This window comes from Tachypleus tridentatus, chromosome 12 (genome assembly GCF_004210375.1).
Source record: "Tachypleus tridentatus isolate NWPU-2018 chromosome 12, ASM421037v1, whole genome shotgun sequence".
In the NCBI taxonomy this organism is placed as follows: domain Eukaryota; kingdom Metazoa; phylum Arthropoda; class Merostomata; order Xiphosura; family Limulidae; genus Tachypleus; species Tachypleus tridentatus.
In genome coordinates, this window is record NC_134836.1 from 34,775,935 (window position 1) to 34,802,699 (window position 26,765).

At 33.0% G+C, this 26,765-nt stretch overlaps 3 long non-coding RNA genes across 4 annotated transcripts in view; all 3 read right to left on the minus strand.

Moving 5' to 3' along the window:
- Positions 1 to 16,712, minus strand: part of LOC143235586 (uncharacterized) — a 211,195-nt gene extending 194,483 nt beyond the window's left edge. The window contains exons 1-4 of one of the 2 annotated variants that reach the window (XR_013019326.1): positions 16,586 to 16,712; positions 15,810 to 15,917; positions 15,212 to 15,322; positions 14,909 to 15,103 (exon numbers count right to left, since the gene is read on the minus strand). This is a non-coding gene — a long non-coding RNA (uncharacterized LOC143235586). Of the gene's footprint in view, positions 1 to 14,908; positions 15,104 to 15,211; positions 15,323 to 15,809; positions 15,918 to 16,585 lie in introns of those variants that run through there. The other variant, XR_013019323.1, reaches the window with a different exon arrangement.
- Positions 4,087 to 5,959, minus strand: LOC143234876 (uncharacterized). The gene is made up of 4 exons (XR_013018846.1): positions 5,806 to 5,959; positions 4,979 to 5,086; positions 4,367 to 4,477; positions 4,087 to 4,281 (listed from the first exon to the last, which is right to left on the minus strand). It is a non-coding gene; the product is annotated as an uncharacterized LOC143234876 (long non-coding RNA).
- Positions 16,713 to 21,136: 4,424 nt separating the features above from the next.
- On the minus strand, positions 21,137 to 22,989 carry LOC143234878 (uncharacterized). Its single transcript, XR_013018847.1, has 4 exons — positions 22,882 to 22,989; positions 22,068 to 22,175; positions 21,442 to 21,552; positions 21,137 to 21,334 (listed from the first exon to the last, which is right to left on the minus strand). It is a non-coding gene; the product is annotated as an uncharacterized LOC143234878 (long non-coding RNA).
- Positions 22,990 to 26,765: the final 3,776 nt, after the last annotated feature.

Consider the following 26,765-nt stretch of genomic DNA (forward strand, 5'->3'; position numbering starts at 1 on the left):
GAGTGAACCAACTCTTATCTGTCCATAGTACAGTGGCCCATTGACGAAGTTCCCGGTCCAGGTGCTAATGAGCAAACTCCATCCTAGCTGAACGGCATCGTGCTGTCAGAATAACGCCTTTTGCAGGTCGTCTGGCCTTAAGACGTCCTTTGTGCAGACAATTGCAAACTGTTTGGGTCGACACACGGGTTCCAGTGGAATACTGAAGATGATTTCGCATAGATCGGTCCGTAACTAACCTGTCCCGCAGAGCGATAGTCACAATGTAGTTGTCCTCTTTGGCTGTTGTGCAGCGATGACGATCTTGACATGGTTTCCTGACATAAGAGTTCGTTTCCTGGTAAAACGCAAAAATCGATTAATGACGATTGGTGACACACCGACGTGCTGTGTTAACCTTCTTTGTCTCTGGTCATCTTTCAGCATTTAGACTGCCCTGGCTACCCCGTTTTCTGTCAGTAGGAGCCTGACTGCTTCGTTACACAAGATCAAGGTACACATTGATAAAAGAAACCAGAGAAGATCCACGTTGGGGTTTATTTCGAGAATTAATGCGGAATGCATAGTTTCACGTAACAGATTTATATAGGGTACTTTGATGTCGTATTATCCTGAAGTGAGGTGAGTTTCGTTTCAGTTCCTTCGTACTTCACTCGCAAGCTTAAAAATACACTTGCAGATGAATGGGTATGTTTTCATCCATAAATTTAGTTATCACAAAATATTCTGAAATATTTAGTTATTTCTATAGATTTATTGAGCAGTATATTTTCCTTCATCTGGCATGAAGTGTTTCCTTGTCTGGTACAGACAACAATGGCAGCATGTCTACAACAAGCTAGTTTAATTAAACATAGCTATGCTGGAGGAAAATCATGAAATCCATGAGTTTGGTGGGCAAATATTATGTGAGTGAGAATGTGTGGAAGTAAACATTACCACCCCAAATCCACTAATTGCCCAGCACCTAGTTCAGTAATTAAATATTTACTTCTACACATCTGGCAATCTCAGCATTTATATCCAGATTTCTGGTATTTAAATTAACGTCTTTCGCTAGTTTTTTTGAAACGCAAAGGCCTCAGGCTTCAGTCATTGTTTCTTACAGATTCCTGCTATACACCTTCACATTCGACAGTAACCAGAATGTAATCATCGTCAGGTGATGACCGAAGAAGGTCGAAACGTTGTTCGCTCTTCTATGTAAAATATTTTCTTTCTAAATAAGACTTTCTAGCTTATTATTCACGTGTTGTCTCTACTTCCCCCTGGCAGTACTAATGGTGGTACTGATACAACACCAGGACTTATAAATCATTGATTTATAAGCAAAACAGGAAGACTGGTGAATATAATTAAACAGACACTGATAGTTTGTTCTTCTAGAAAGGGTTTAGCCACACAACCTTCCTTTACTTCTACTAGCAGTAGTAATGGTGGTACTGATACAACACCAGGACTTAGTTGTTCCAGAGTTTATGGCACTGATACTAACAATCAAAGGTTACAGATGGCCCTCGTGTTCTTGGAGGCAGCTGGAACCAAGTTTCTGCGACATCTTTATTTCCCTTCTGTAGAGAAATTCATGGGCATCCTTAAGTATCTGAAGCTTCAATGTTACCGGGACTCATATTCCGTGTCTAGCGTACGAAATTCAAAAACAAATCTTTCTTCCTTGGCGTCTTCGCAGCTTCTCCCGATTCTCATATTTTATTGATAAAGGTTTACGTTGAATATGTTATCTTCGAATTTCAATAAATCATTTCATACAATCCCTAATCACGACTGGGATAAAGAGAAACGTGTCTGACCGCCCATGGTTATTTTTAATTTCACGAAGCTACGGTCCGTTGTTTTTGTTCTCGTCTCCATATGTTTTAAATTTTCAAACACAACATAAACAACGTTACCCATAAATATTTCCATTAAAATCTGTCTTTTGGCTTGTTTCCTTCACGTTTCAATCCAACAACAATACAGGAGCATAATTGTTTTTATACTACATGTGCGCCACTAACAAGATTCTAGTTGTTTAAATATACATAAAGTACACAAAACAATAAAATCTTGATAAAGCTACAAACAATGTTTTCTTGTAGTTAAATAATTTCTGTTTTAATTATTTTCAGTATAATCTTAACCTGCTTTCAGAAGAGCTTACATATCTACATTTGTAGAAACTTTAGTCGTCATCTGGGACTTTCTCTTACAATCTAGTTAACTTCCATCCATTTTCATCATCACGCTTACATTTTTTATTTTAAGTGTACAGAAAATATTTAAAACAGCAAAGTAAATGTTATATTTCATCATGTGTAACTTGAAGGTTTGACTGATGTTGTTTGTCAGTACTGAACTTTCTCAGGTATACATAAAACGTCATGCATTTGATGAATACTGTTACCCCACATCCCAGTAAAACTGTTACAACCTCACGTTATAAAAGTTGCAAGGATTACACAGAATATCAAACTTTCCAAAATTATATGAATCTTACAAGTTCTCAAAGTAAGAGTGACTAACCGTGCAAGGCTCGTAAGTTCTTGTTTGGATAATTAATTACCTGTCAAAAACAAAACATCACCCAGTACACTGTTACCACTTCTCTTATTTTGTCTTCTCAGTTTAATCTGTCGTTGAAGAGTTTTAGATTTTAAAAACCTGACCAGCACTAAAAATAAAACCAAATACATATTGAAAAGCTAACGATAATTACTAATTATTACAGATATTATTCGGGTAAAATAAACAGCCTTATATTTAATTGTTTATATAAACAAGATTCACTTTCCCCGTCGAACTGTCAGAATTTCATAAACTGCCAATAGTTAAGATGATTTATATTATTCTCAAACAGACAAAGCTTATATTTTAATCTATCAAATGATATATTGTTTTCCGTTATCCTCCAGTTAGAAATTATATAGCAAGGACGGAGTTTAATTTTTAATGTAAAAACTACCTGTTCGGAACGCGACAATAGTAGTTATCTTTAGTAAAGTATATTTATAATTCTGATGCCGAGAATCCCACTTTGAATAAAGATACATCTAAAAACAGCTGGTAATGGTATTAAACAATTAAGTAAAGAACAAGAAAAAAAATTATCAATAGAAGTGTTACTATCTATACCAGCCTTTGTGCTACATTCACAATGTTCCTAAAGAAAACACATCTAATTTCTTTTGTAATCGTTTTTTGTCTAAAGAGAAAACGTTAAGATATATTTCAACCGGTAAAAATACGAAAATGTAGAACCTAAAATTTTAAGAAATTTAAATATCAAAACAAAAAGTCCATATCAGGTCACAAAAGAGCAACTCGTTTTTTCGCACCTGCTCTTAAAAGCAGCATTCTATTTAGCAGATCTGTAAATTATTCGATGTTGTTTAAGCGTTATTTAATAACGCCATATTATTTCAAGGAGTAGCTCGATTGTTAGCAAGATTCTTTCGTTGACAAAGTGCTCCCTGCAGTTATTACTTTGGTAGAAGAGTGTAGAAAGAGGTACCAAATTCCTACACATTTGCATGAAACATCTTTAGTATTTAAGATATACATTGTGTAATTATAGTTTGTGGAAGGATTAACGGATCAATAAATGAAACGTAAAGAACAGACAGATAATAGGTCACTACATGATATTATATAAACTATACGTTATGTACACTCCCGTTACTGATGCAGTTCGTTTGCGTTATTCGAGACAAAGTGTAATTTATCTACGAGATTCTTCGCGGCCCTAAATATATTTAATAATTAAGTTAAATGGGTGTACTGTAATCAACCGACTAATTTATGAAAGCGTTTCAAGAGTGTTCCTGCGTTGTTAAGCGATTGTAATATCACAATAAATGAAAGCACAAGTTCTATACCTGTTATATTCAATAAAATTGATGGTAAGCACTTCCCTTAAATCTAAAGATATTATTGCAAAAAATCAGAAATTCTTGATTCACCTTAAAAAAACAAGGTTATTTAACGAGTTTGAGGTATAGTAAAAGTTAAGAGGGTTCGTTCAATTACAAAGTAACAATTACGCTTCACTAGCAGTCGAATTTTCTGGACTTCCGAAAAGAGAAGGAATTGTTTGTAAAAATAGTTTATTTGAAAAACGTTAAACAATGTTTAAATAAACAAATTAATATTGGAAACAATTTAAAAAACAAAAATAAACGAATAATCTAGTAAAGGAATTAAACAGGAACCAGCCCCATGTATAAAAGAAACTTCATTTTTCCTTGCTGCATGTGCAGGACGAACAACTGCAGGGTTCTCCTTCTGTAAAGGAAGATTAAACGTTATTTTATAATTATTATTTTACACAAACAAGTCACTCTTAAATAACTAGCAAGAGTTTACATACCTGTACACTTGCATGGACTTCCCTCAGTGTCGTCTTTTCTCATGCACGAAGTACATTTACATCCGTCTTGCTGGCCGCACGTGCATTTCTCAATACAGGTGCACGTAGGATCTGAAGAGATCAGTATGGTATAGAGTTTCTTCTATTTTAAAATTTGTTAAATATATACATAGCTGATAATGCGAATAAATTAAAAAACAAAAGGCTTCAGGATGATATTGTACACTTGATTTCATAAATTAAGTATATTTATTATATACAGTAAAAAAAAAAAAAAAACAACAACAGAATTTTAGATATTTTGTTACTACATAGTGTTATTTACATTAAATAATGTTTATAATATCGTATCCATACAGGTATTTGAAAAATCTTGTACAGCAGTAGTTTTCAAAATACCCGATTACGAGTTATGCATTATTCGTTTAGCTTAACGAAGACAGTGAAGTTACCTTTTCTGTAGAACTATGTTGTAAAATCAGTCCACTGCAACACACCGCAAAAATTAATAAGCAAAAGCAAAGTAGTTACTAAAACATGTCGTTATTTTATAACATCCCCCAGTTAATATTTTAAGCGCGTGTTGGTGAGTAGTAAGGAAACTGTTAATACCTTTACACTTGCAACTCCTGTCAGTTTCTTCTTTCTTGTTGCACGTGGTGCACTTACATCCTCCTTCCTTCCCACACGTGCACTCCTGAGTGCATGTGCACAGTTGATCTTTGAAGAACAGAAAGAGTACAAGTGTTTATAGCTATTACGCAGATTTATAATAGTAATACGTGTACAAAGTCATGCAACAAACTATTCAGTTGATATTTATAAAAAGGGGAGAAGTTTACAAATAAATAAATAGTTCATATTACAAATAATTTATGCATCATGTGAAGATTTCTCAAATCATACAAAATTAAGTAGTTGAACGTATTAACGTTTAATAATGACAAAAATAAAAATACTCGATTCTAGACAAAAATTACATCAGTGGAAGAGAAGAAACCTAAATAGAAATCATTGTGAAAGTTGTATGTTAAAGCTAATTGTGGTCAAAGTAAACAAAGTAAAAGTAAATCACAGAATTTACTTTTAATAAAAGATACATTCTACAGTTAACAGCTTCTCACTGCGTAAAAACTAAGTGGCGATTAAATAAATCATAAATTGCAAGATTTATCTAGCAAGTTTAATATCAAATAAACAAACATTAAAAATTCTTCAATCACGAAGTATTAAACAAAGAAAGGCCCAAACCAATGCTTCACACAAAATGTGAAGCCAACATACAAAATACGTAATAATACTCTATCTATTAAACAGCCGCGAATGAATAATTTTCTAGAGTAAAACACATTTGCGGTAAAATCCTCTTATCACACGAAATTATTTTCAATCACAAACAGTGTGTTTCTTTATCGGATAATACAAATAACGCAACTTACCTCCGCATTTACAAATTGTATCGGACATTGTTCTTAGTTTAAAACTTACTTGCACTGAAACACAACTTCCACTCAAACTAACCACGCGAGTGAAGTTTTTATATTCGCCAAGTGCAAGATTCGTGTGCAAAATGAGCAATAACGAACCATGTGTTATTTCTAGCCAATCACGAGTAAATATGTCCTAATTAGTATCAAGAATAATATATCCAAATATTTATCACAAGTAAGTTGAACTTGGCCAGAAAAAGTATTCGCTGTATTGTCTACTATTTCTGATTTAAACACACGTAACTTCAGATATTAGGTGTATCACTTTCTAATGTTTTTCCAGCTTCTATTGTTAAACGTAACAGAAAATAGTAATAACTCCTGTCCACCCCTTCAGTGGCAAGTTTGTTGGCTTAAAACGCTGAAAGTTCGGGTTTCAATATAAACAAAGCAAAACAACAATTTAATAAATGAAGCATACATAACTAATACACAAAATTAAAAGGGTGAAAGTTACTATGTAAGTTAGAAGTGACATTACCAAATAGTTAGAAATTTTCACTCACGTCAGATTTACAAATTAGTCTGATAAGAATAATACAGCCACCAAGTGCTCAATGAATTGGTTATATAAGGATAGTTTACAGTGATACACTAGCTTCATTCATCACAATGTAAAGAATCAATACAGAATGCTGGTTTATATTTAATGGCAAATAGTTTATTAAAATCATTATTTAGGTTTTTTCTCCGACCAGATAATTATTGTAAATTCAAAATGCTGACACTATCAGCTGTATTAAATACTGATAAACTTGTTATTGCAAACTTTTAATATCAAAACGTCTTCTCAGCTCGACCACTCGCTCCTACTTTTCAGTTTGTCACCAAAAAGTGTGAGATATTTTAAAACTGTTCTCAGTTCTGTTTATAAAACAGGGCTACCATTTTCTCTTTTCTTTTATTGGAATATTTGGTGTAGGTGGTTCGTTCTTTGCCTGGCATGGCCTAGCGCGTTAACGCGTGCGCTTCGTAATCTGAGGGTCGCGGGTTCGCGCCCGAGTCGCGCCAAACATCCTCGCCTTCCCAGCCGTGGGGGCGTTATAATGTGACGATCAATCCCACTATTCGTGTGTAAAAGAGTAGTCCAAGAGTTGGCGGTGGGTGGTGATGACTAGCTGCCTTCCCTCTAGTCTTACACTGGTAAATTAGGGACGGCTAGCACAGATAACCCTCGAGTAGCTTTGTGCGAAATTCCAAAAACCAAACCAAGGTTTTCTTCTTTACTCTGCCATTTCTGTAAAAATTGCTTTTGTTATGTTTGATTGTTGCAGTTCGAACAAGAGAAATCAAAAAGGTTTGTGTCTGTATATGGACATAGATTCACCAGACCACCGATGATGCTTCTTTGACCACAGATGTAAAAACTGATGTAATTAGGTAGAAATTTAGATTTTTTACGTTTGTTGGTTCTGTGTTATTGGCAAATGTCTCCGCTATACCCATGCCCATACGTATTTTACGTGATAATGACACAACTAAACCATTATTGTTAGAAGGTATATTGCCTTTAACTTTCAGTTCTGCTACTGATGAGTATGTTATTTCTCAGGGCATTAAAGGTATATTTGTTAATTTTCTTCTTTATCACATTTGTTTAACATCAGACCTATTTTCGGGACCAGTTGTTGTTGGAGTAAGACCTACTCTGCCATTAAAGGTGTAACATGGCTGTTGGGAAACGATTTGGTTTGGGGAAAGTTGTTGATAAACCCAAGATGGTTAACAAGGTGACCTCTCTATCGTGTAAGGATGATGTTATTGTTGAAGTGAATCCAAAGTATTTACTTTTCAATAATCTAACATAAAATGAAATTCAAAATAACGAAAACCAGTTTTGCAGGTAAATATATAGTGGACATTGTATGTTTTCAATGAATGATTCACTGACCACCTTTTTAAGTAATACAAAAAGGTAATGTGACGTATTTGGCTTGAAATATTTCATTAATTGGTTTAACTCAGCCCATGCATTCTTATATTTGTAAGATATGTTTTAATGACTCCACAATTGCAGAGAAACTTGTTTGATCATATTGTTGGCTAATTGTAATAAGATGATCTAACAAATTGCAGCAAGTGCACAACACTTTTCATGAAAAAAATTAAATAAAATCATGAAAGGTTCAGGCATATATGAAAGTCAGAGTTAAAATTAGGATCCGAAATCATATTTGAAGAGATCTCGTAGAGTGCGTACGAAAAACATATAGTTTTCATATTCTTATGTTTTCTAATAGAAAATGGAACAAATTAACACCATTTTCATATGAGGGTACAATATTTTTTGCTCATTCTCCATATGTTTAGCTATTGTTATTTTTTGATAATATGGTAAAAGTTTATTAGGTCCACAGAGTAATTTTGACGAATTTCTCATCTTTGTGTAACTTATTTGAAACATTTTTTTTCTATTCTGTTAAAGGCGATTACGTTGGTGACGTACGAATTGTGCATGAAGGGTGAAACGTTAAACGAAATAAAACTAACCCTTTTGAAACCTACTTCGGTTTATGTTTAATAATTACATTTCTTTTTCGAATCATTTAAAGACCAACATTTGAATGTGAAATACGACTAAAATCATTAAACCAAATACTTGACGTAGAGATGAATTATGATACATCCTGTTCTAAAATCTTATATAGACCAACCTGTCATTGAGCTGTTTTAAATTTGGAGACCTTCCCAAAACCACAAGATACTCAAGAAGTGAATTGTAGTTAGTTTAAAGAGAAAAGAACAAAAACATTTGAAATATTATGGGGTAAATTGCACATTTTGGCCAATATACCTGACTTATGAGGACTTGCTGATTTTGTAAAGAGTCTAGACTCCTCAAGTCAAGATATCAGCAAGAACTAATGAGGGTGCTAATGCTGCTAAGAAGTATAAGTATGTCCTTATCCTGGGATTAAAGTATTATTGTTGTTGGGTGGAAGTAAACTACCCCAAGTAAGTACTACCCTGAATCCACTAATTGTCCAGCACCCAATTCAGTTACTAAATATTTACTTCTACACATCTGGCAATCTCAGCACTTGTATCCAGATTTCTCCTATCTAAATTAACATCTTTGTTAGTTTTTCTATATCTTTTTGAAAAAGCAAAGGACCCAGACTTCAGTCATTGTTCCTAACACATTCCTTCTATATACCTTCACCTACGACAGTAACTAGAATCCAACATTGAAGCCTCAGATACTTCAGGATGTCCAGAATTTCTCTATTAAAGGGTTATAACGTTGCCAAAGAGAATATGTAATAGATTTGCTCATTTTACAGGAATCGTGTGAACAGCCTAACACTAATTCTTTGTGAACCAAACTTTCAGGAATGGAAAATGAAGTTCCTGATGCCTCAAATAACACTAGGGCTGTCTGCCGCATTGGAAGGTCAGTATTAGTTCTATAAATTCTAGAACAACTATGTCCTGTTGTTGCGTCTGTACCATTATTAACATTGTCAGTGAAGGTGAAGATTATATAATTAATATGCGACTGATAACCAAGAAAGTGATATCTTACGCTGGTGTAATTATTGTAGTTTCATTTTGAAAATTACCTAGAGTGAAATTTTCAAAAAATATTCTGGAGTTTAATTTTAACAAAATTACCCGTGAATTATTTTTTTAATTATTTGAAGGTTACTTTTTATGGGAAATTAATTGTACAACCATTTACATTGTGGTTAAGGTTTAAGAAAATTACTGGGAACTTAATTTTTAAGAAAATTATCTGGAGAGTAATTTTTATACAAGTTCAATTTTAAGAAATGTACTCTGATGTTAATATTAAAAAATACATGGAAGTTAATTCATAAGAAAATTTTTGGAGGTTAACGAAAATTACTTGGATTTTGTTTTAATTACCCGAAAGTTACTTTTTAAGGAAATTACCCAGAACTTAAATTTAAAAAAAATTTGCTTGAGGTTAATTTAAAAAAAAAAATCTAAGTTATTTTGTAAGAAAATTAAACAACAGTTATTGTTTATGAAAATAACCAAAAATTACTTCTATGAAGTTAATTTCAAAGATAATTATCTGGAGATTAATTTTAAAGAAAACTATTTGGAGGTAATTTATTTATGAGGTTAACTTAAAGAAAATTACCAAGAATGTAATTTTCCAAAAAATTCTTGAGTTTAATTTTAAAAATTCCCATAAGTTAACTTTTATAAAATTATCTGGAGGTTACTTTTTATAGGAGGCTAACTGTAAAATAAATTACATTGTGCTTAATATTTACGAAAAATACTGGGAACTAAATTTTCAGAAAATTAGCTGGAGGTTAATTTTTAAAGGAAGTTTATTTTAGAAAAAATAACTCTGTGGTAAATTGTTTTAAAAAATGTACCTGGAAGATAATTTTTTATGAGATTAATTTCAAAGAGAATTATATGGAGGTTAATTTCAAATAAACTTACGCAGAACTTCATTTTTAAAGAAAATTACCCCGAAGTTAATTTTTAAGAGAAATATTCCGAGAATAATTTTATGCTTGGTATATTTTGAATATTATGCTAAGCTATATTAGTATATTCTGTGCTCGTTGTCTCTGATTAAGCAGTGTAAGACCACCACCAGCTGCTAAATCTTGTTCTACTCTTTTACCAGCGAGTTCCCCGCCAGTAGAGTGGTAGGTTTACGGATTTAAAACGTAAAAACCAGTCTTTTGTTTCCTCTTGGTAAGTTCAGCAGATAATCTCATGTCTTTGAGATAAGAAAACACATGAACATTTTACCAATAACGCCCCCACGCCATATGGGATGAGCATGTTTGGTGTTATGGAGATTCCAACCAGCAACCCACAGATTAGAATTCGAATGCCTTAATCAGGCCTATTAATTTTAGAAAAGAATCTGCAAGTTAAGTTTAAGAAAAAATTTCTGAAAGGTATTCTCAAAGAAAATTTTCTGAATGTTAATTTTAAAGAAACTTATCCGGAGGTTAATTTTTAGAATGTAATCTGGATGCTAATTTTGAGGAAGTTATTCAGAGATTAACTTTTTATAAAATGTTTCAGAGGTTAATGTTTACAAAACTATCAATAGGCTAATTTTAAAGAAACTTTTCTGGAGGTTCATTATTAAGAAAATAATTTGAAGTTTAATTTTTAGGTTAATTTCATGTCAAGATAATTTTAAAGAAAATTATCGGGAGGATAACATTTAAGAGAATAATCCTGACATCAGATTTTGGGACAATTATAAACAGTTAATTTTGAATAGAATGTTTCACAGGTTAATGTTTTATAAAATTATCAGCAGACTAATTTTTAAAATAATTTACTGGAGGATAATTATAAAGAAAAGGCCCGGCATGGGCAGGTGGATTAAGGCGTTCGACTCGTAATCCGAGGGTCGCGGGTTGGAATCTCCGTTACACCAAACATGCTCACTCTTTCAGGCGTGGGGGCGTTATAATGTGACGGTAAATCCTACTATTTCTTGATAAAAGAGTGTCCCAAATGTTGGCGGTGGGTGGTGATAACTAGCTGCCTTCCCTCTAGTCTTACACTCCTAAATTAGGGACTGCTAACTCGGATATCCCTCGAGTAGCTCTGCGCAAAATTTTAAAAAAATTAAGAAAATTATCTGAAGTTTAATTTTGAAATAAATATCTTGAGGTTAATTTTTAGATAAGTTTTATTCTAAAAAAAATTATCTGAATGTAAAAGTTTTAAAAAAGTCCCTAATTTAGTAGTGTAAGACTAGAGGAAAGGCAGCTAGTCATCACCACCCACCGCCAACTCTTGGGGTACTCTTTTACCAACAAATAGTGGGATTGATCGTCACATTATAACGCCCCACGGCTGAAAGGACGAACATGTTTAGCGCGACGGGGATGCGAACCCGCGACCCTCGAATTACGAGTCGCACGCCTTAACGCGCTTGGCCATGCCAGGCCCCTGGTACGGACTCCCGTTTCTGTATGATTTATTGGCCATAGCTTGCACTTTCAGGATGGAAAATCATCATCCTCGTCTTCCATGGAGTGTTATTTGGGACTGGGTGACGATGCGCCATATTGATAGGTATTTATTCTTTACGTTCTTATTAATTAGGTTTATCATTTGTTTTCAAACATATTAGAATGTGCAATGTAATTCTTTATAACCCGTTATGGTTTAATTGTTTGTATTGTTTAATTCCTTTTTTTCTATTTGTATAATGAAATTCTTTCTCTAATTTAAAATTTTATAATAAAGCCTTTCTAATTGTTACCCTTCATAATATCTGGTCCAGTATATAAGTTAGGTCTAAGTATTAGGTTGCAAGTGATATTTTTAACAACACACCCCCGCTAGTACAGTGGTATGTCTAAGGATTTACAATTCTAAAATCATGGGTTCGTATTCCCTTCCTGGGCTCAGCAGATACCGAATATGGCTTTGCTATAAGAAAACACACACACGAACACACTGTGTAACAACACATATTACAATTATTTCTAACCTCTATAAATTAACCACACCCCATTCACATCCATTGGCTGTGTCAATGGTGGTACTACTGTAAAACCAGGACTTAGTTGTTTCAGAGTTTATGTCACTGATACTAACAATCAAAAGTTGCAGACGGCCCTTCTTGGAGGCATTTGGGACTAAGTCTCTGCGGCATCTTTATTTCCCTCCAGTAGAGAAAGTCATAGGTATCCTCAAGTATCAGACTTCTATGTTGCCGGGACCCTCAGGTTACGAGTCCAGTGTGCGAAATTCAAACACAAATCTTTCTTCCTTAGCGTTTTCACAGCTTCTCCCGATTCTCATTTTAATTCGTAAACGTTTATCTATAAAAATGTTATCTTCGAATTTCAAAAAATCAATTAAACTTCGAAATCATACGCCCTACACTCCCCAATCACGACGGGATTCAAGAGAAACGTTTCTTACCGCCCATGGTTATTTTTCATTTCCCGAAGCTACCGTGCGTTGTTTGTTTTTTTATTTCTTGTCTCAATACGTTTTAAATTGAAAATAAATAAACACTAAATAAACCCATAACTTCCAACAACTTTTCAATTAAAACCTTTCCTTTGGAATGTTTCATTCACGTTTTGGTCCAACAACAATACATGAACATATTTGTTTCATACTTCACGTGCGCCACTAAAAAGATTTTTGTTGTTAAAAATATACGTCAAGTATAAAATACAATAAGAACAGTTGATAAAGCTACAAAAAATGTTTTCTTATAGTTACGTAATTTCTGATCTAATTATTTTCAGTATAATTTTAACCTGCTTTGAGAAGAGCTTACACATCTTTACAGACTTTTGTCACATGGGACTTTTCCTCTTACAACGTAGTAAACTTACATCCATCTTAGCTGTTACTCTTACATTCAAGTATACAGAAAATCTTTAAAAGGGAAAACTAAATGTCATATTCTATCATGCGTAATTTGTAGATCTGATCGATTGGTTGACAGTGCTGTACTTTCGCAGGTAAATATTAAAAAAACGTTATAGTTTGATGAATACAGAGACCAAACATCTTAGTAAAACTGTCACAGCCTTAAGTTGTAGCTTCGTTTCTTTTCTTTTTTTTAAGGATTATAAAAGAAAATCAAACTTTCCAAAAGTATGTGCACTTTATAAGTTCTAAATGTATACAAGTGACTAACCGTGCAAGGTTCGTCCGTTATTCTTGGATAATCACCTGTCAAAAACAATACATCACACGGTTACAACTTTTCTTACTGTGTCTTCTGGGATTAATCGGTCATCGAAGAGTTAGATTTCAAAAACCTGCCCACCACCAAAAATCAAACCTAATGGTAGTTATTATGTGCAGCCACTATTTTTTAGTGAAATTAATGTCTATCATTACTAATTATAATAGATATTACTCAGAGAAAACAAACCTAACCTTTTATTTTAATTATTTATAAGAAAAATAATGAGACTCGCCTTCCCCACCGAACAGTCACGTCTTCTTAACAAACTGCCAACAGTTATGATTTACATTATTCACAAACAGACAGAAACATGATGTTTTAATCTATCAAATTTATACGTGTTCAAATAAACAACGTTTAGGATATTAGGCAAGTTATTATTTTAATCTTCCCATTTTAAGCCTAATGTTTTAATATTATTATTCTCAATGTTAAGAGTTAATTACGATGCAGCGACTATTCTATTCATTTTATTTAATAACACCATATTTCACAGGTAGTACGTTGGTTTATAAGATTCTTCCCTTGACAATGTGCTTCACGCAGTTATCACATTGTTAAAAGCGGGGTAGAAAAACGTACCACATTCTTATAGATAAATACTGATCATCTTTCGTGTGATCAAGTTATACTTGGTGGAAGATTTAACGTATCAATAGATAAAATCTATAAATTAAAGAAACAGACAGCTCACAGTCACTACATAATTCTATATAAACGACGTTATAAATACTCCCGTCCCACATTCAGGTCGTATGTTCAATACGAATTAAGTTAAAGGGTTGTACTTTAATAAACCGAGTAATTTACGAAAGCTGTCGTGTGTTATTGAATGTTTGTGAAATCACAAGAAATGAAAGCACAAGTTCTATAACAAGTTGAAGTCTTTTTAATAGTTTGTTTTGGAATTTCGCACAAAGCAACTCGAGGGCTATCTGCGCTAGCCGTCCCTAATTTAGCAGTGTAAGACTAGAGGGAAGGCAGCTAGTCATCACCACCCACCACCAACTCTTAGGCTACTCTTTTAACAACGAAAAGTAGGATTGACCGTCACGTTATAACGCCCTCACGGCTGGGAGGGCGAGCATGTTTTGCATGTTTTGGCACGAACCCGCGACCCTCAGATTACGAAGCGCACGCTTTAACGCGCTAGGCCATGCCAGGCCCGTTTTAATAGAACTGGTGGTAAACAGTAACGTAAAATGTAAACGTATTATCGTATGATTTAGAAACTCGATTTCACCTAAACAATTAAAGATTATTTAGAGAGTTTGAAATACAGTTACAACGTAGGTGTGTTCGTTCAAATACACAGTAACAATTACCTTACACAAGCAGACGAATTTTCTGGACTTCCGAAAAGAGAAGGAATTGTTTGTAAAAATAGTTTATTTGAAAAACGTTAAACAATGTTAAAATAAAGAAATTAATATTGGAAACAATTTAAAAAACAAAAATAAACGAATAATCTAGTAAAGGAATTAAACTGGAACCAGGCTACTGGATAGAAGAAACTTCATTCTTTCTTACTGCACGTGCAGGACGTACAACTGCAGGGTTCTCCTTCTGTAAAGGAAATAAGATTAGAAGTTATTTTAAAGTATTATTTGCACAAATAAATCATAAGTCACTCTTTAAGAAGTTTTCAATACTAACTAGTAAGAGTTTACATACCTGTACACTTACATGGACTTCCCTCGGTATCGTCTTTTCTCATGCACGAAGTACACTTACATCCGTCTTTCTGGCCGCACGTGCATTTGTCGCTACAGATGCAGGTAGGATCTTGAAAGATCGGTATGGTATACACTTAGTTGTATAATAAGTTTTGTTAAACACACACACACACAGAGAGAGTTGTTAAATGTGAATGAAGTGACCAAAGGACTTCAGAATGTTATTTTACATTAGATTTCATGAGTTAAAGTATACTTACTTACAATAAGAGTCCAGGGAGCGTTTTGTTACCATATAATGTTAAGGACGAAGAATACTTATTTACAAATGATATATGCATAGTTATTGTAACAGTTATGCACAGCAATAGTTTTCACAACCCCGATTATTGGTTATATATTACTTTGTTTAGTTTACCAAAGATAGGGAATTGACCTTTTCTATAGAACTATATTGTAACAATATAGCCCATTTCACCCCACGCCGCAAGAATTACAAAGTTCAGCAGTAACTACAACAGAATGAAGTTATTTTACAACATTCACTAGTAACTATTTTAAGAGTGTATCGGAGTGAAGTAAGAAAAAGTTAATACCTTTACACTTGCAACTCCTATCAATTTCGTCTTTTTTGTTGCACGTGGTGCACTTACATCCTCCTTCCTTCCCACACGTGCACTCTTTAGTGCATGTGCACAATTGATCTTTGAAGAACAGAAAGAATAAGTGTTTGTAGTTATTACGTCGATTTGTAATAATACGTGTAAAACTAATAATGCAAACTGCTCAATTAACATGTGGGAAAGGTGAAAAACGAAGGAACAAACAAAAGTTCGTAATACAATCAAATACATGAAAGTTCTTCAGTAATACAAACTCAAAGAGTTGAACGAATTGACATTTATTAATAATAAATATCACTTTTCGATTCCAGACAAGTACATCATTGGAAGAGAACACCTGTACCATAAAATATAGTGTACAGTTCCACATTTAAGATGGATTATGGTCACGTTTAAAGTAACACATTAAGAGTTATCAGCTTTACACAACATAGAGACTATTTCATCGTTAGAGAAAGTTATGCGAATAATAAGATTTACTTGTTATATTTAAAAGACTAAACAAGATATAGATAATCTGAATCACGAAGTATTAAATTAACAAAGGCCCACACTACTACTTCACGAACCATGGGAAGTCAACATACAAAGAAGAAAGATATATAGTAGTGTTGGTTACTATTAAACAGCCACAAATTTATGTTTATCTCGGGTAAAAACACAATTTCGCTAAAATCCTTTATCATATAATATTATCGTCTAACACAAACTGTGTTAGTTTATCATGTAATACCAACCCCACAACATACCTCCGCAATTGCATACCGATTCGGACATTCTGAATATGAAAATTATTTACTAACATCCAAACACTACTTTCACTAAAACTCAGTAGCGCATGAACGTTTTATATTGACCAAGTGCAAGAGTCGTGTGCAAAATAACCAACAACAAACCATGTGTTATATCTAGCCAATCATAATAAGTAATCATGTCCTAATTAGTATAAAGAATAATATAACAAAATATTTATCATAATTGTTTTGAACGTGACCAAAACAGGTGTTCAATTTGCTGTCTACTATTTGTGATTAAAACACGCGTAACTTCAGATCTTAGGTGTATAAGTTTCTCATTTTTTCCAGCTTCTATTGTTAAACGTAACAAAATATAGTAATATCTCCTGTCCACCCCATCACTGGCAAGTTTGTTGGCTTAAAAGGCTGAAAGTCGAATTTCAATATAAACAACCAAAACAACAATGTAATAAATAAAGCATAGATAACTAATACATAAAAGTAAAAGGGTGAAACTTACTATGTAAGTGTGAAGTGACATTAGCAAAGTCTTAAGAATGAAAACGCACCTCAGATTTACAAATTAGTTAAATAAGAATAATTCAGTTACTAAGGGCTCAATGAATTGGTTATATAAGGATAGTCTATAGTGATACATTAGCTTCATTGTTAATAATATAAAGAATTGATACAGAATTCTGGTTTATATTTAATGGTAAATAGTTTATTAAAATCAATATTTAAGTTTTTTCTCCGACAAAATAATTATTGTAAATTCAAAATGCCAACGCTATCAGCTGTATTAAATACTGATAAACTTGTTATTGCAAACGTTTAATATCAAAACGTCTCCCAAGCTCGAGCACTCTCTTCGACTTACCAGTTTATCACCAAAAAGTGTGAGATATTTTAAAACTCTTCTCAGTTATGTTTATAAAAGAGCGCTACCATTTTCTCTTTTCTTTTTGTTGGAATATCTGGTGTAGGTGTTTTTTCTTTACTCTGACATTTCTATAAAACAATTGCTTATGTTATGGTTGATTTTTGCAGTTCAAACAAGAGAAATAAAAAGTGTTTGTGTCTGTGTATGGACATAGACACACCAGACCACCTGATCTTGTTTATTTGGCCACAGATGTGAAAACTGATATAGATAGGGAGAAATTTAGACCTTTTACGTTTGTTGGTTCTGTGCCTTTGACAAATGTCACTGCTAAACCTATGACCATACGTACTTTACGTGGTAAAGAGAAGCTAAACCATTGTTGTTAGAAGATATACTGCCTTTAAATTCGAGTTCTTCTCACGGAATTAAAGGTAGATATTTTAATTTTCCTCTTTATAACATTTGTTTAACATCAGGCTAATTTTCCGGACCAATTGTGGTTGGAGTAAGACCTACTCTGCCAACTAAGGGTGTATCATTACCGTTGGGAAACGATTTGGCTGGGGAGAATTTTTTGATAAACCCAAGATTGTTAGCAAGGTGACCTCTCTTTGGACTAAGGATGATGTTATTGACGAAGAGAATCCAAAGTAATTACTTTTCACGAATCAAACATAAAAGAGAAATTTAAAATAACATAAACCAGTTACGCAGATGATAATTTATTTCACATTATCTTGGATTTCAAAACTGCTTCACATCGGCGCTGTAAGTTTTCAATGAGTGATTGACTGACATCTTTGTATGAGTAATACAAAAAGATAATCTTCCATGTTTGGCTCGAGATCTTTCATTAATCGGTTTAACTCTGCCCATTAATTCTCATATTTGTAAGATATCTTTTACTGACTCTACAATTGCAGAGAAACTTGTTTGATCACTTTGTAGGCTGACTGTAATAATATGATCTAAAACACTGCAGCAAGTGCACAACAATTTTTTGTGAAAAAATGTTACTGAAAGCGTGAAAAGTTCAGGCACTTACGGAAGTCAGCGTTAATATTTAGATTCGAAATCATATTTTAACAGATCACGTAGAATGCGTTCGAAAAACATATATATTTACATATTTTTATGTTATCTAATAGATGTAACAAATTAGCATTTTTATAGGAGGGGACAATATTTGTTTGCTCACTACCTGTATCTTCAGCTATTGTTTTCTTTTGATATTATGGTAAAAGTTTGTTAAGTTTGTTTTTGAATTTCGAACAAAGCTACTCGAGGTCTATCTGTGCTAGCCGTTCCTAATTTAGCAGTGTAAGACCAGAGGGAAGGCAGCTAGTCATCACCACCCACCTCCAATTCTTGGGCTACTCTTTTACCAACTAATAGTGGGATTGACTGTCATATTATAACGCCCTCACGGCCTATTTATTAAGTCCACAGTGTAATTTTGACTTATTTTTCATGTTTATGTACTTTGTTTGAAACATTTTTTTTTATTATGTTAACAACGATTTCGTTGGTTATGTACTAATTGCCTATGATTGGGATGAAACGTTAAACAAAATAAAACTAAACTTTTAAAAACCTACTTCAGTTTATGTTTAATAATTACATTTCATTTTTCTTACCGTTTAAATCTTTTGTAGACCAAACTTTGAATGTGTAATACGATTAAAATCATTAAACCAAATACTTGACGTAGATATCAATTATGATACATCCCGTTCTGAAACTAACTTTAATAAACTTAGTGATTCTTCAAAGTATGCATAGTTTGAGGGTGGTAATGGAACTTAAACCTTCAGATTTCAAAAATCTAAATCTTTGGATCATTTGTATTGAGAAAAATAATTTGTAACAGTTTCTAATATTCATAATAAGAAGGTACTTTGCTACAAAATTACCATAGAAACGACACTTATTAATTGCAGTTGGTTGGATTTTTGTTTTATCTACCAATACGAAGAGATAAACTTCATGTATGAATTTCAATGTTTAGAATGACTGCAAATATTTAAGATCTTAGAATTATCTGTAAGAGTTTATTAATCAATGCACCAACCAGACTGTCTTCCTGTGTTATAAGTTATTTATTTTCAAACACAAATTAAACGATGTTATAATAAATATTTTAAAACCACATTTTCAGTGAAATATTCGAATATTTTGAAACCACATTTTCAGTGAAACATTTTCTTTGGAATGTGTTAGTCATTTTATTCAATGGCAATAGAGGAACAGTATTCTTTAAAACTACACATGCACCACGCACGAGAGTTTAGTCCTTAAAAAAATATCAGTAGTTCGATGACAAACAACTGATAAAGCTACAGACATTAAATTCCTCTCCTCATTGGTACAACGGTATGTCTTCGGACTGCACCGTCAAAAACCCGTTTCGATACTTTGGTGGGCCGAGTACGGATAGTTCACTGTGTACCTTTTGCTTATTTCCAAACAATCAATCTGACATTAAATTTCCTTGCATGTTCTTCTCATTTATTACACTTACATTCTCTAGTACAAGTGTACAGAAAATCTCTAAAACAGCAAAATAAATGTTAAAATTCATGATGTGTAATTTGTCAATATGTAATACTATTCTCTTTACTTTTTATAAAACGTAATGCAGTTGAAGTTTTGCGTTACCAAACATCACAGTAAACTCTGACCCCTATAGGTTATAATTTCTCTTTTCGTACCTTAATAAAAGTTCGAGGTATACGTAAGATACAATCTGTGCAAGGTTTTTAAATTTTTTTCATAATCACCTATCAAAAACACAAATCACACCGAACAATGTTTCCACTTCCCCTACTATGTTTTCAAAACCCAAACTGTCATTTAGCTGTTTTAGATTTGGAGATCTTCCCAACACAACAAAATACCCAAGAAGTGATTTGGAGTAGGTTTAAAAAGACAAAAACATTTAAGATATGATGGAGGTAAATTTCACACTTTGGCCAATGCACCCGAGTTACGAGGACTTGCTGATTTTGAGAAGAGACTAGATTTCTCAAGTCAAGATTTCAGCAACAAATATTTAGTGAGCGATAGGTTGTTTTAGGCATCTGCCGTATTGTTAACGTTTTCAAAATGTTATGTATATATCTGTAATAGACAGAGGGGATCTAGGAATATAAACCATCTGGAGAGACCTTGTAATCCATGCCGATGTTATACAACTTGCAAATGGAAGAAAGTTCCTATGAGAATGCGATAAAAGCAAGTCCAAGGATTAATTGCCAAAAGTGACTGCGCATGTGTGATCCAAGAAATATTTCCCTATGCCTTCCCAATGAAACTCACACCATCTGTATAGCAACCAGACTGTAGGCTATAGACGAAGCCAGTTGATGTTTGGCGTGAGGTGTTTCTTTGTATAAACCAAGAAGTAAACTGCTCAAAAAATTAAAGGAACAAGTACGTTTTCTTATAAAATTTATCTCCGTGTTCCAAATGTAATAATATCTCTATTTGTAGGTAATTTGCATCATTTCAGTTCCATCTGTATCCACATTTTAGTGTGTGATAAACGGTAAAACATTAAAAAATTAAATATTTTAAAAATGGCCAATATCACCGAAACTGTTATCCCATATGAGACAATACTTTAAACAGTTCACTTGCGTGTGTTTAAGAAATTTTATGGACTTCAGAAAAGAGAATGAATTGTTTGTAAAAGTTTATTTGAAAGAAGTTAAACAAACGTTTAAATAAACATTAATATTGGAAACAATTTAAGAAACAAATAAATAAAACGAATAATCTAGTAAACGAATTAAACTGGAACTAGCCCAAGGGATAGAAGAAACTTCATTCTTTCTTACTGCACGTGCAGGACGTACAACTGCAGGGTTCTCCTTCTGGAAAGGAAATAAGATTAAATGTTATTTTAAAAGTATTATTTACACAAATAAATCATAAGTACCTCTTTGAGAAGTTTTCAATAAACTAGTAAGAGTTTACATACCTGTACACTTGCATCGACTTCCCTCGGTATCGTCTTTTCTCATGCACGAAGTACACTTACATCCGTCTTGCTGGCCGCACGTGCATTTCTCAATACAGGTACACGAAGGATCTGAAGAGATTAGTATGGTATAGAGTTACTTCTATTTTACGTTTTGTTAAATATACATAATGGTACACGAATATATATACACACACACACACACACAATGGTAATGTGAATAAATTAAAAAAGGCTTTAGGATGATATTGTACACTTGATTTCATAAATTAAGTATATTTATAGTAAGAGTCCAGGGAATTTCAGATATTTTGTTACCACGTAATGTTACTGACATTGAATAAGGTTATTTATAATGTAGTATCTATACAGGTATTGGAACAATCATGTACAGCAGTAGTTTTCAAAGGTCCGATTACGAGTTATTCATTATTTGTTTAGCTTAAACAAGACAGTGAAGTTACCTTTTCTGTAGAACTATGTTGTAAAATCAGTCCACTGCAGCACACGCCGCAAGAATTACGAAGCAAAAGCAAAGCAGTTACTAAAACATGTCGTTATTTTATAACATCCCCCAATTAATATTTTAAGCGCGTGTTGGTGTGTAGTAAGGAAACTGTTAATACCTTTACATTTGCAACTCCTATCAGTTTCGTCTTTCTTGTTGCAAGTGGTGCACTTACATCCTCCTTCCTTCCCACACGTGCACTCCTGAGTGCATGTGCACAGTTTATCTTTGAAGAACAGAAAGAGTACAAGTGTTTATAGCTATTACGTTAATTTATAATAGTAATACGTGTACAAAATGATGCAACAAACTATTCAGTTTGAATTTATAAAAAGGGGAGAAGTTCACAAATAAACAGCTCATATTACAATAATGCATGTATTATTAATTCAAGATTTCTCAAATCATACAAAATTAAGTAGTTCAACATATTAACGTTTAATAATGACAATAATAATAAAAATACTCGATTCGAGGCAAAAAGTACATCAGTGGAAGAGAAAAAGCCTAAATAAAAATCATTGTAAAAGTTGTATGTTTAAGGTTAATTATAGTCATGTTTAAAATAAACACAAAGTTTACTTTAAATAAGAACTACATTCTATAGTTAACAGCTTCACACTGCGTAAACACTAGTTGGTGGTTAAATAAATCATCAAATAGCAAGATGTAACTGGCAAGTTTAAGATTAAATAAATAAACTTTAAAACTCTTAAACCACGAAGTATTAAGCAAAGAAAGACCCAAACCAATGCTTCACACAAAATGCGAAGCCAACGTACAAAATACGTAATAGTACTCATTGAACAGCCATTAATGAATATTTATCTGGAGTAAAACACACCTGCAACAAACTTCTGTTACCACACGATATTATTTTTGTACACCAACATCGTGTTTGTTTACCCTATAATACAAACCCCACAACTTACCTCCACATTTACAAATTATATCAGACATTATTAAATTGCATACACCGAAATACTACTTCTATTCAAACTAACAACGCGCTTGAAGTTTTTATATTCACCAAGTACAAGATTCGTGTGCAAAATGAGCAACAACGAACCATGTGTTATTTCTAGCCAATCACAATGAGTAAATATGTCCTAATTAGCATAAAAAATAATATATCCAAATATTTATCATAACTGATTTGAACTTGGCCAGAAAAAGTGCTTCCTCTAATATCTACTCTTTGTGATAAAATACACGTAAATTCAGATATTAGATGTGTCACTTTCTAATGATTTTCCAGCTTCTATTGTTAAACGTAACAGAAAATAATAATACCTCCTGTCCACCCCATCAGTGGCAAGTTTTTAGACTTAACACGCTGAAAGTTCGTGTTCTAATATAAACAAACCAAAACAACAATGTGATGAATGAGGCATAGATAACTAATACACAAAATTAAAATGGTGAAAGCTACTATGTAAGTGTGAAGTGACATTAACAAAGTGTTAGAAATTATAACTCACGTCAAATTTATAAATTAGTCTGATAATAATAATACAGTCAACAAAGTTTCAATGAATTGGTTATATAAGGATAGTCTAGCTTCATTCATAACAATATAAAGAAGCAATACAGAATGCTGGTTTATATTTAATGGCAAATAGTTTATTAAAATCATTATTTATGTTTTTTCTCCGACCAGATAATTATTGTAAATTCAAAATGCCGACACTATCAGGTGTATTAAATACTGATAAACTTATTATTGCAAACTTTTAATATCAAAACGTCTTCTCAGCTCGACCACTCGCTCCTACTTATCAGTTTATCACCAAAAAGTGTGAGATATTTTAAAACTGTTCTCAGTTCTGTTTATAAAAGAGAGCTACCATGTTCTCTTTTATTTTATTGGAATCTTTGGTGTAGGTGGTTTGTTCTTTACTTTGCCATTTCTGTAAAAATTGCTTTTGTTATGTCTGATTGTTGCAGTTGGAACAAGAGAAATCAAAAGGGTTTGTGTCTGTATATGGACATAGATTCACCAGACCACCCGATGTTGTTTCTTTGGCCACAGATGTAAAAACTGATGTAGTTAGGTAGAAATTTAGACTTTTTACGTTTGTTGGTTCTGTGTAATTGGCAAATGTCTCAGCTAAACCCATGCCCATACGTATTTTACGTGATAATGACACAACTAAACCATTATTGTTAGAAGGTATACTGCCTTTAAATTCCAGTTCTGCTACTGATGAGGTAGATTTGTTAACTTTCTTCTTTATAACATTTGTTTAACATCAGACCTATTTTCGAGACCAGTTGTTGTTGGAGTAAGACCTACCAATTGAATGTGTAACATGGCTGTTGGGAAACGATTTGGTTTGGGGAAAGTTGTTGATAAGTCCAAGATGGTTAGCAAGATGACCTCTCTTTCGTCTATGGATGATATTATTGTTGAAGAGAATCCAAAGTAATTACTCTTCAATAATCGAACATAAAAAAGAAATTCAAAATAACAAAAACTAGTTTTGCAGGTGAATATATAGTTGATATTATGTTGGATTTCAGAACTGCTTCACATCGACGTTCTATGTTTTCAATGAGTGATTGACTGACCTCCTTCTTTAAGTAATACAAATAGGTAATCTTCCATGTTTGGCTTGAAATCGTTCATTAATTGGTTTAACTCAACCCATGCATTCTCATATTTGTAAAATATGTTTTAATGACTCCACAGTTGTAGAGAAACTTGTTTGCTTATTTTGTTGGCTTATTGTAATAAGATGATCTAACAAATTGCAGCAAGTGCACAACACTTTTCATGAAAAAATGTAACTAAAATCATGAAAAGTTCAGGCATTTATGAAAGTCAGTTAAAATTAGGATCCGAAATCATATTTGAACAGATCTCGTAGAGTGCGTACGAAAAACACATGGTTTTCATATTCTTATGTTATCTAATAGAAAATGGAACAAATTAACACCATTTTCATGGGAGGGTACAATATTTTTTGCTCGTTCTCCATATGTTTAGCTATTGTTGCTAAATAAGATTTCAGCAACAACTAATGAACGTGCTAATGCTGCTAAAAAGTCTAAAGATGTTCTCATCCTTTGATCAAAGTATTATTGTTGTAATTATTCTTAATACAAATATTAAATAAGAGGTATTTTGTTTTAGGAATCCGTTGTATTGTTGTGTTTCAAAATGTGGTGTATGTAACTGTAATAGGCAGAGGGGGATCTGTAAATACGAACCATCTGAGAAGATCTTGTACACCATGCAGATGTTATACAATTTGTAAATGGTAAGAAATTCCTATGAGACGGCAATAAAAGCAAGTCCAAGGATTATTCGCCAAAGGTGACTGTGCATCTCTTATCCAATACGCTGGACATTTTATAAACTAAGTATTTTCCAACGCTTCATACTGGAACTTCACACTATCTGTATGGCAACCAGATAGCAGGGTACTGACGAAGCCATTTGTCGTTTGCCATAAGGTGTTTCCTTGTCTGCTATAGACAACAATGGCAGCATGTCTACAAACAGCTGGTTTAATTAAGCATAGATATATTGGAGGAAAATCGTAAAATTCTTGAGTTTGATGTGCAAAGATTCTTTCAGAGAGAATGGGTGGAAGTAAACATTACTACCCTAAATCCACTAATTGACCAGCACCCAGTTCAGTAACTAAGTATTTACTTCTACACATCTGGCAATCTCAGCACTTGTATCCAGATTTCTGCTATCTAAATTAACATTTTGTTTTGTTTTTTATATATCTTTTTGAAAGGCAAAGGCCTCAGGCTTCAGTCATTGTTCCTTGCAGATTCCTGCTATACACCTTCACCTACGACAGAAACCAGAATTTAACACTATGGCAACATTGAAGCCTCAGATAGTTGAGGATGCCCATGATTTCTCTATTGAAGGGACATAAATTTGCCGTAGAGAATAAGTAACAGATTTGCTAGTTTTAAATAAATCGTGTGAACAGCCTAACACGAATTCTTTGTGAACCAAGCTTTCAGCAATGGGAAATGAAGTTTCTCATGCCTCCAAGAACACTATGGCCATCTGCCACCTTGGATGGTCAGTATTAGTTCCATAAACTCCAGAACAACTATTTCCTGGTGTTGTGTCCGTACCATATTTGACATTGCCAGTAGATGTGAAGATCAGATAATTAATAAGCTACTGATAAGGAAAAAAATGATATCTGTCGTAGGTGCAATCCAATGTATTTCATTTTAAATTTTGAAATTACCGAGTGTGTAATTTTCAGAAAATTTTCTGGTTATTGTTGTTGTTTTGAATCAAGCACAAAAGCTATACAATGGGCTATCTGTGCTCTGCCCACCACGGGTATCGAAACCCGGTTTTTAGCGTTGTAAGTCCGCAGACATATTGCTGAGCCACTGGGGGTGGGTAAATTTTCTGGAATTTAATTTTAAGAAAATTATCTGGAGGTTCATTTTTATAGGAGATTAATTGTAAAAAAAATACATTGTGTTTAATGTTTAAGAAAATTACTGGGAACTTAATTTTTAAGAAAATTATCTGGAGGTAAATTTGTATATGAGGTTAATTTTAAGTAATGTACTCTGATGTTAATTTAAAAAATACAAGGAAGTAAATTTGAGGAAAATTAAACAAAAGTTAATTTTTAAGTAAATTATCTGGAGGTTAATTTTTATGAAATTTAACCAGAAATTAATTTTTCTATGACCTTAAGTTTTAAAGAAAATTACCTGGATATAGTTTTTGAAATTACCCGGAAGTTAATTTTTAAGAAAATTACCCAAAATTTAAAAATATCTTGAGGTTAATTTTAGATTGTTGTTGTTGTTTTGAGTT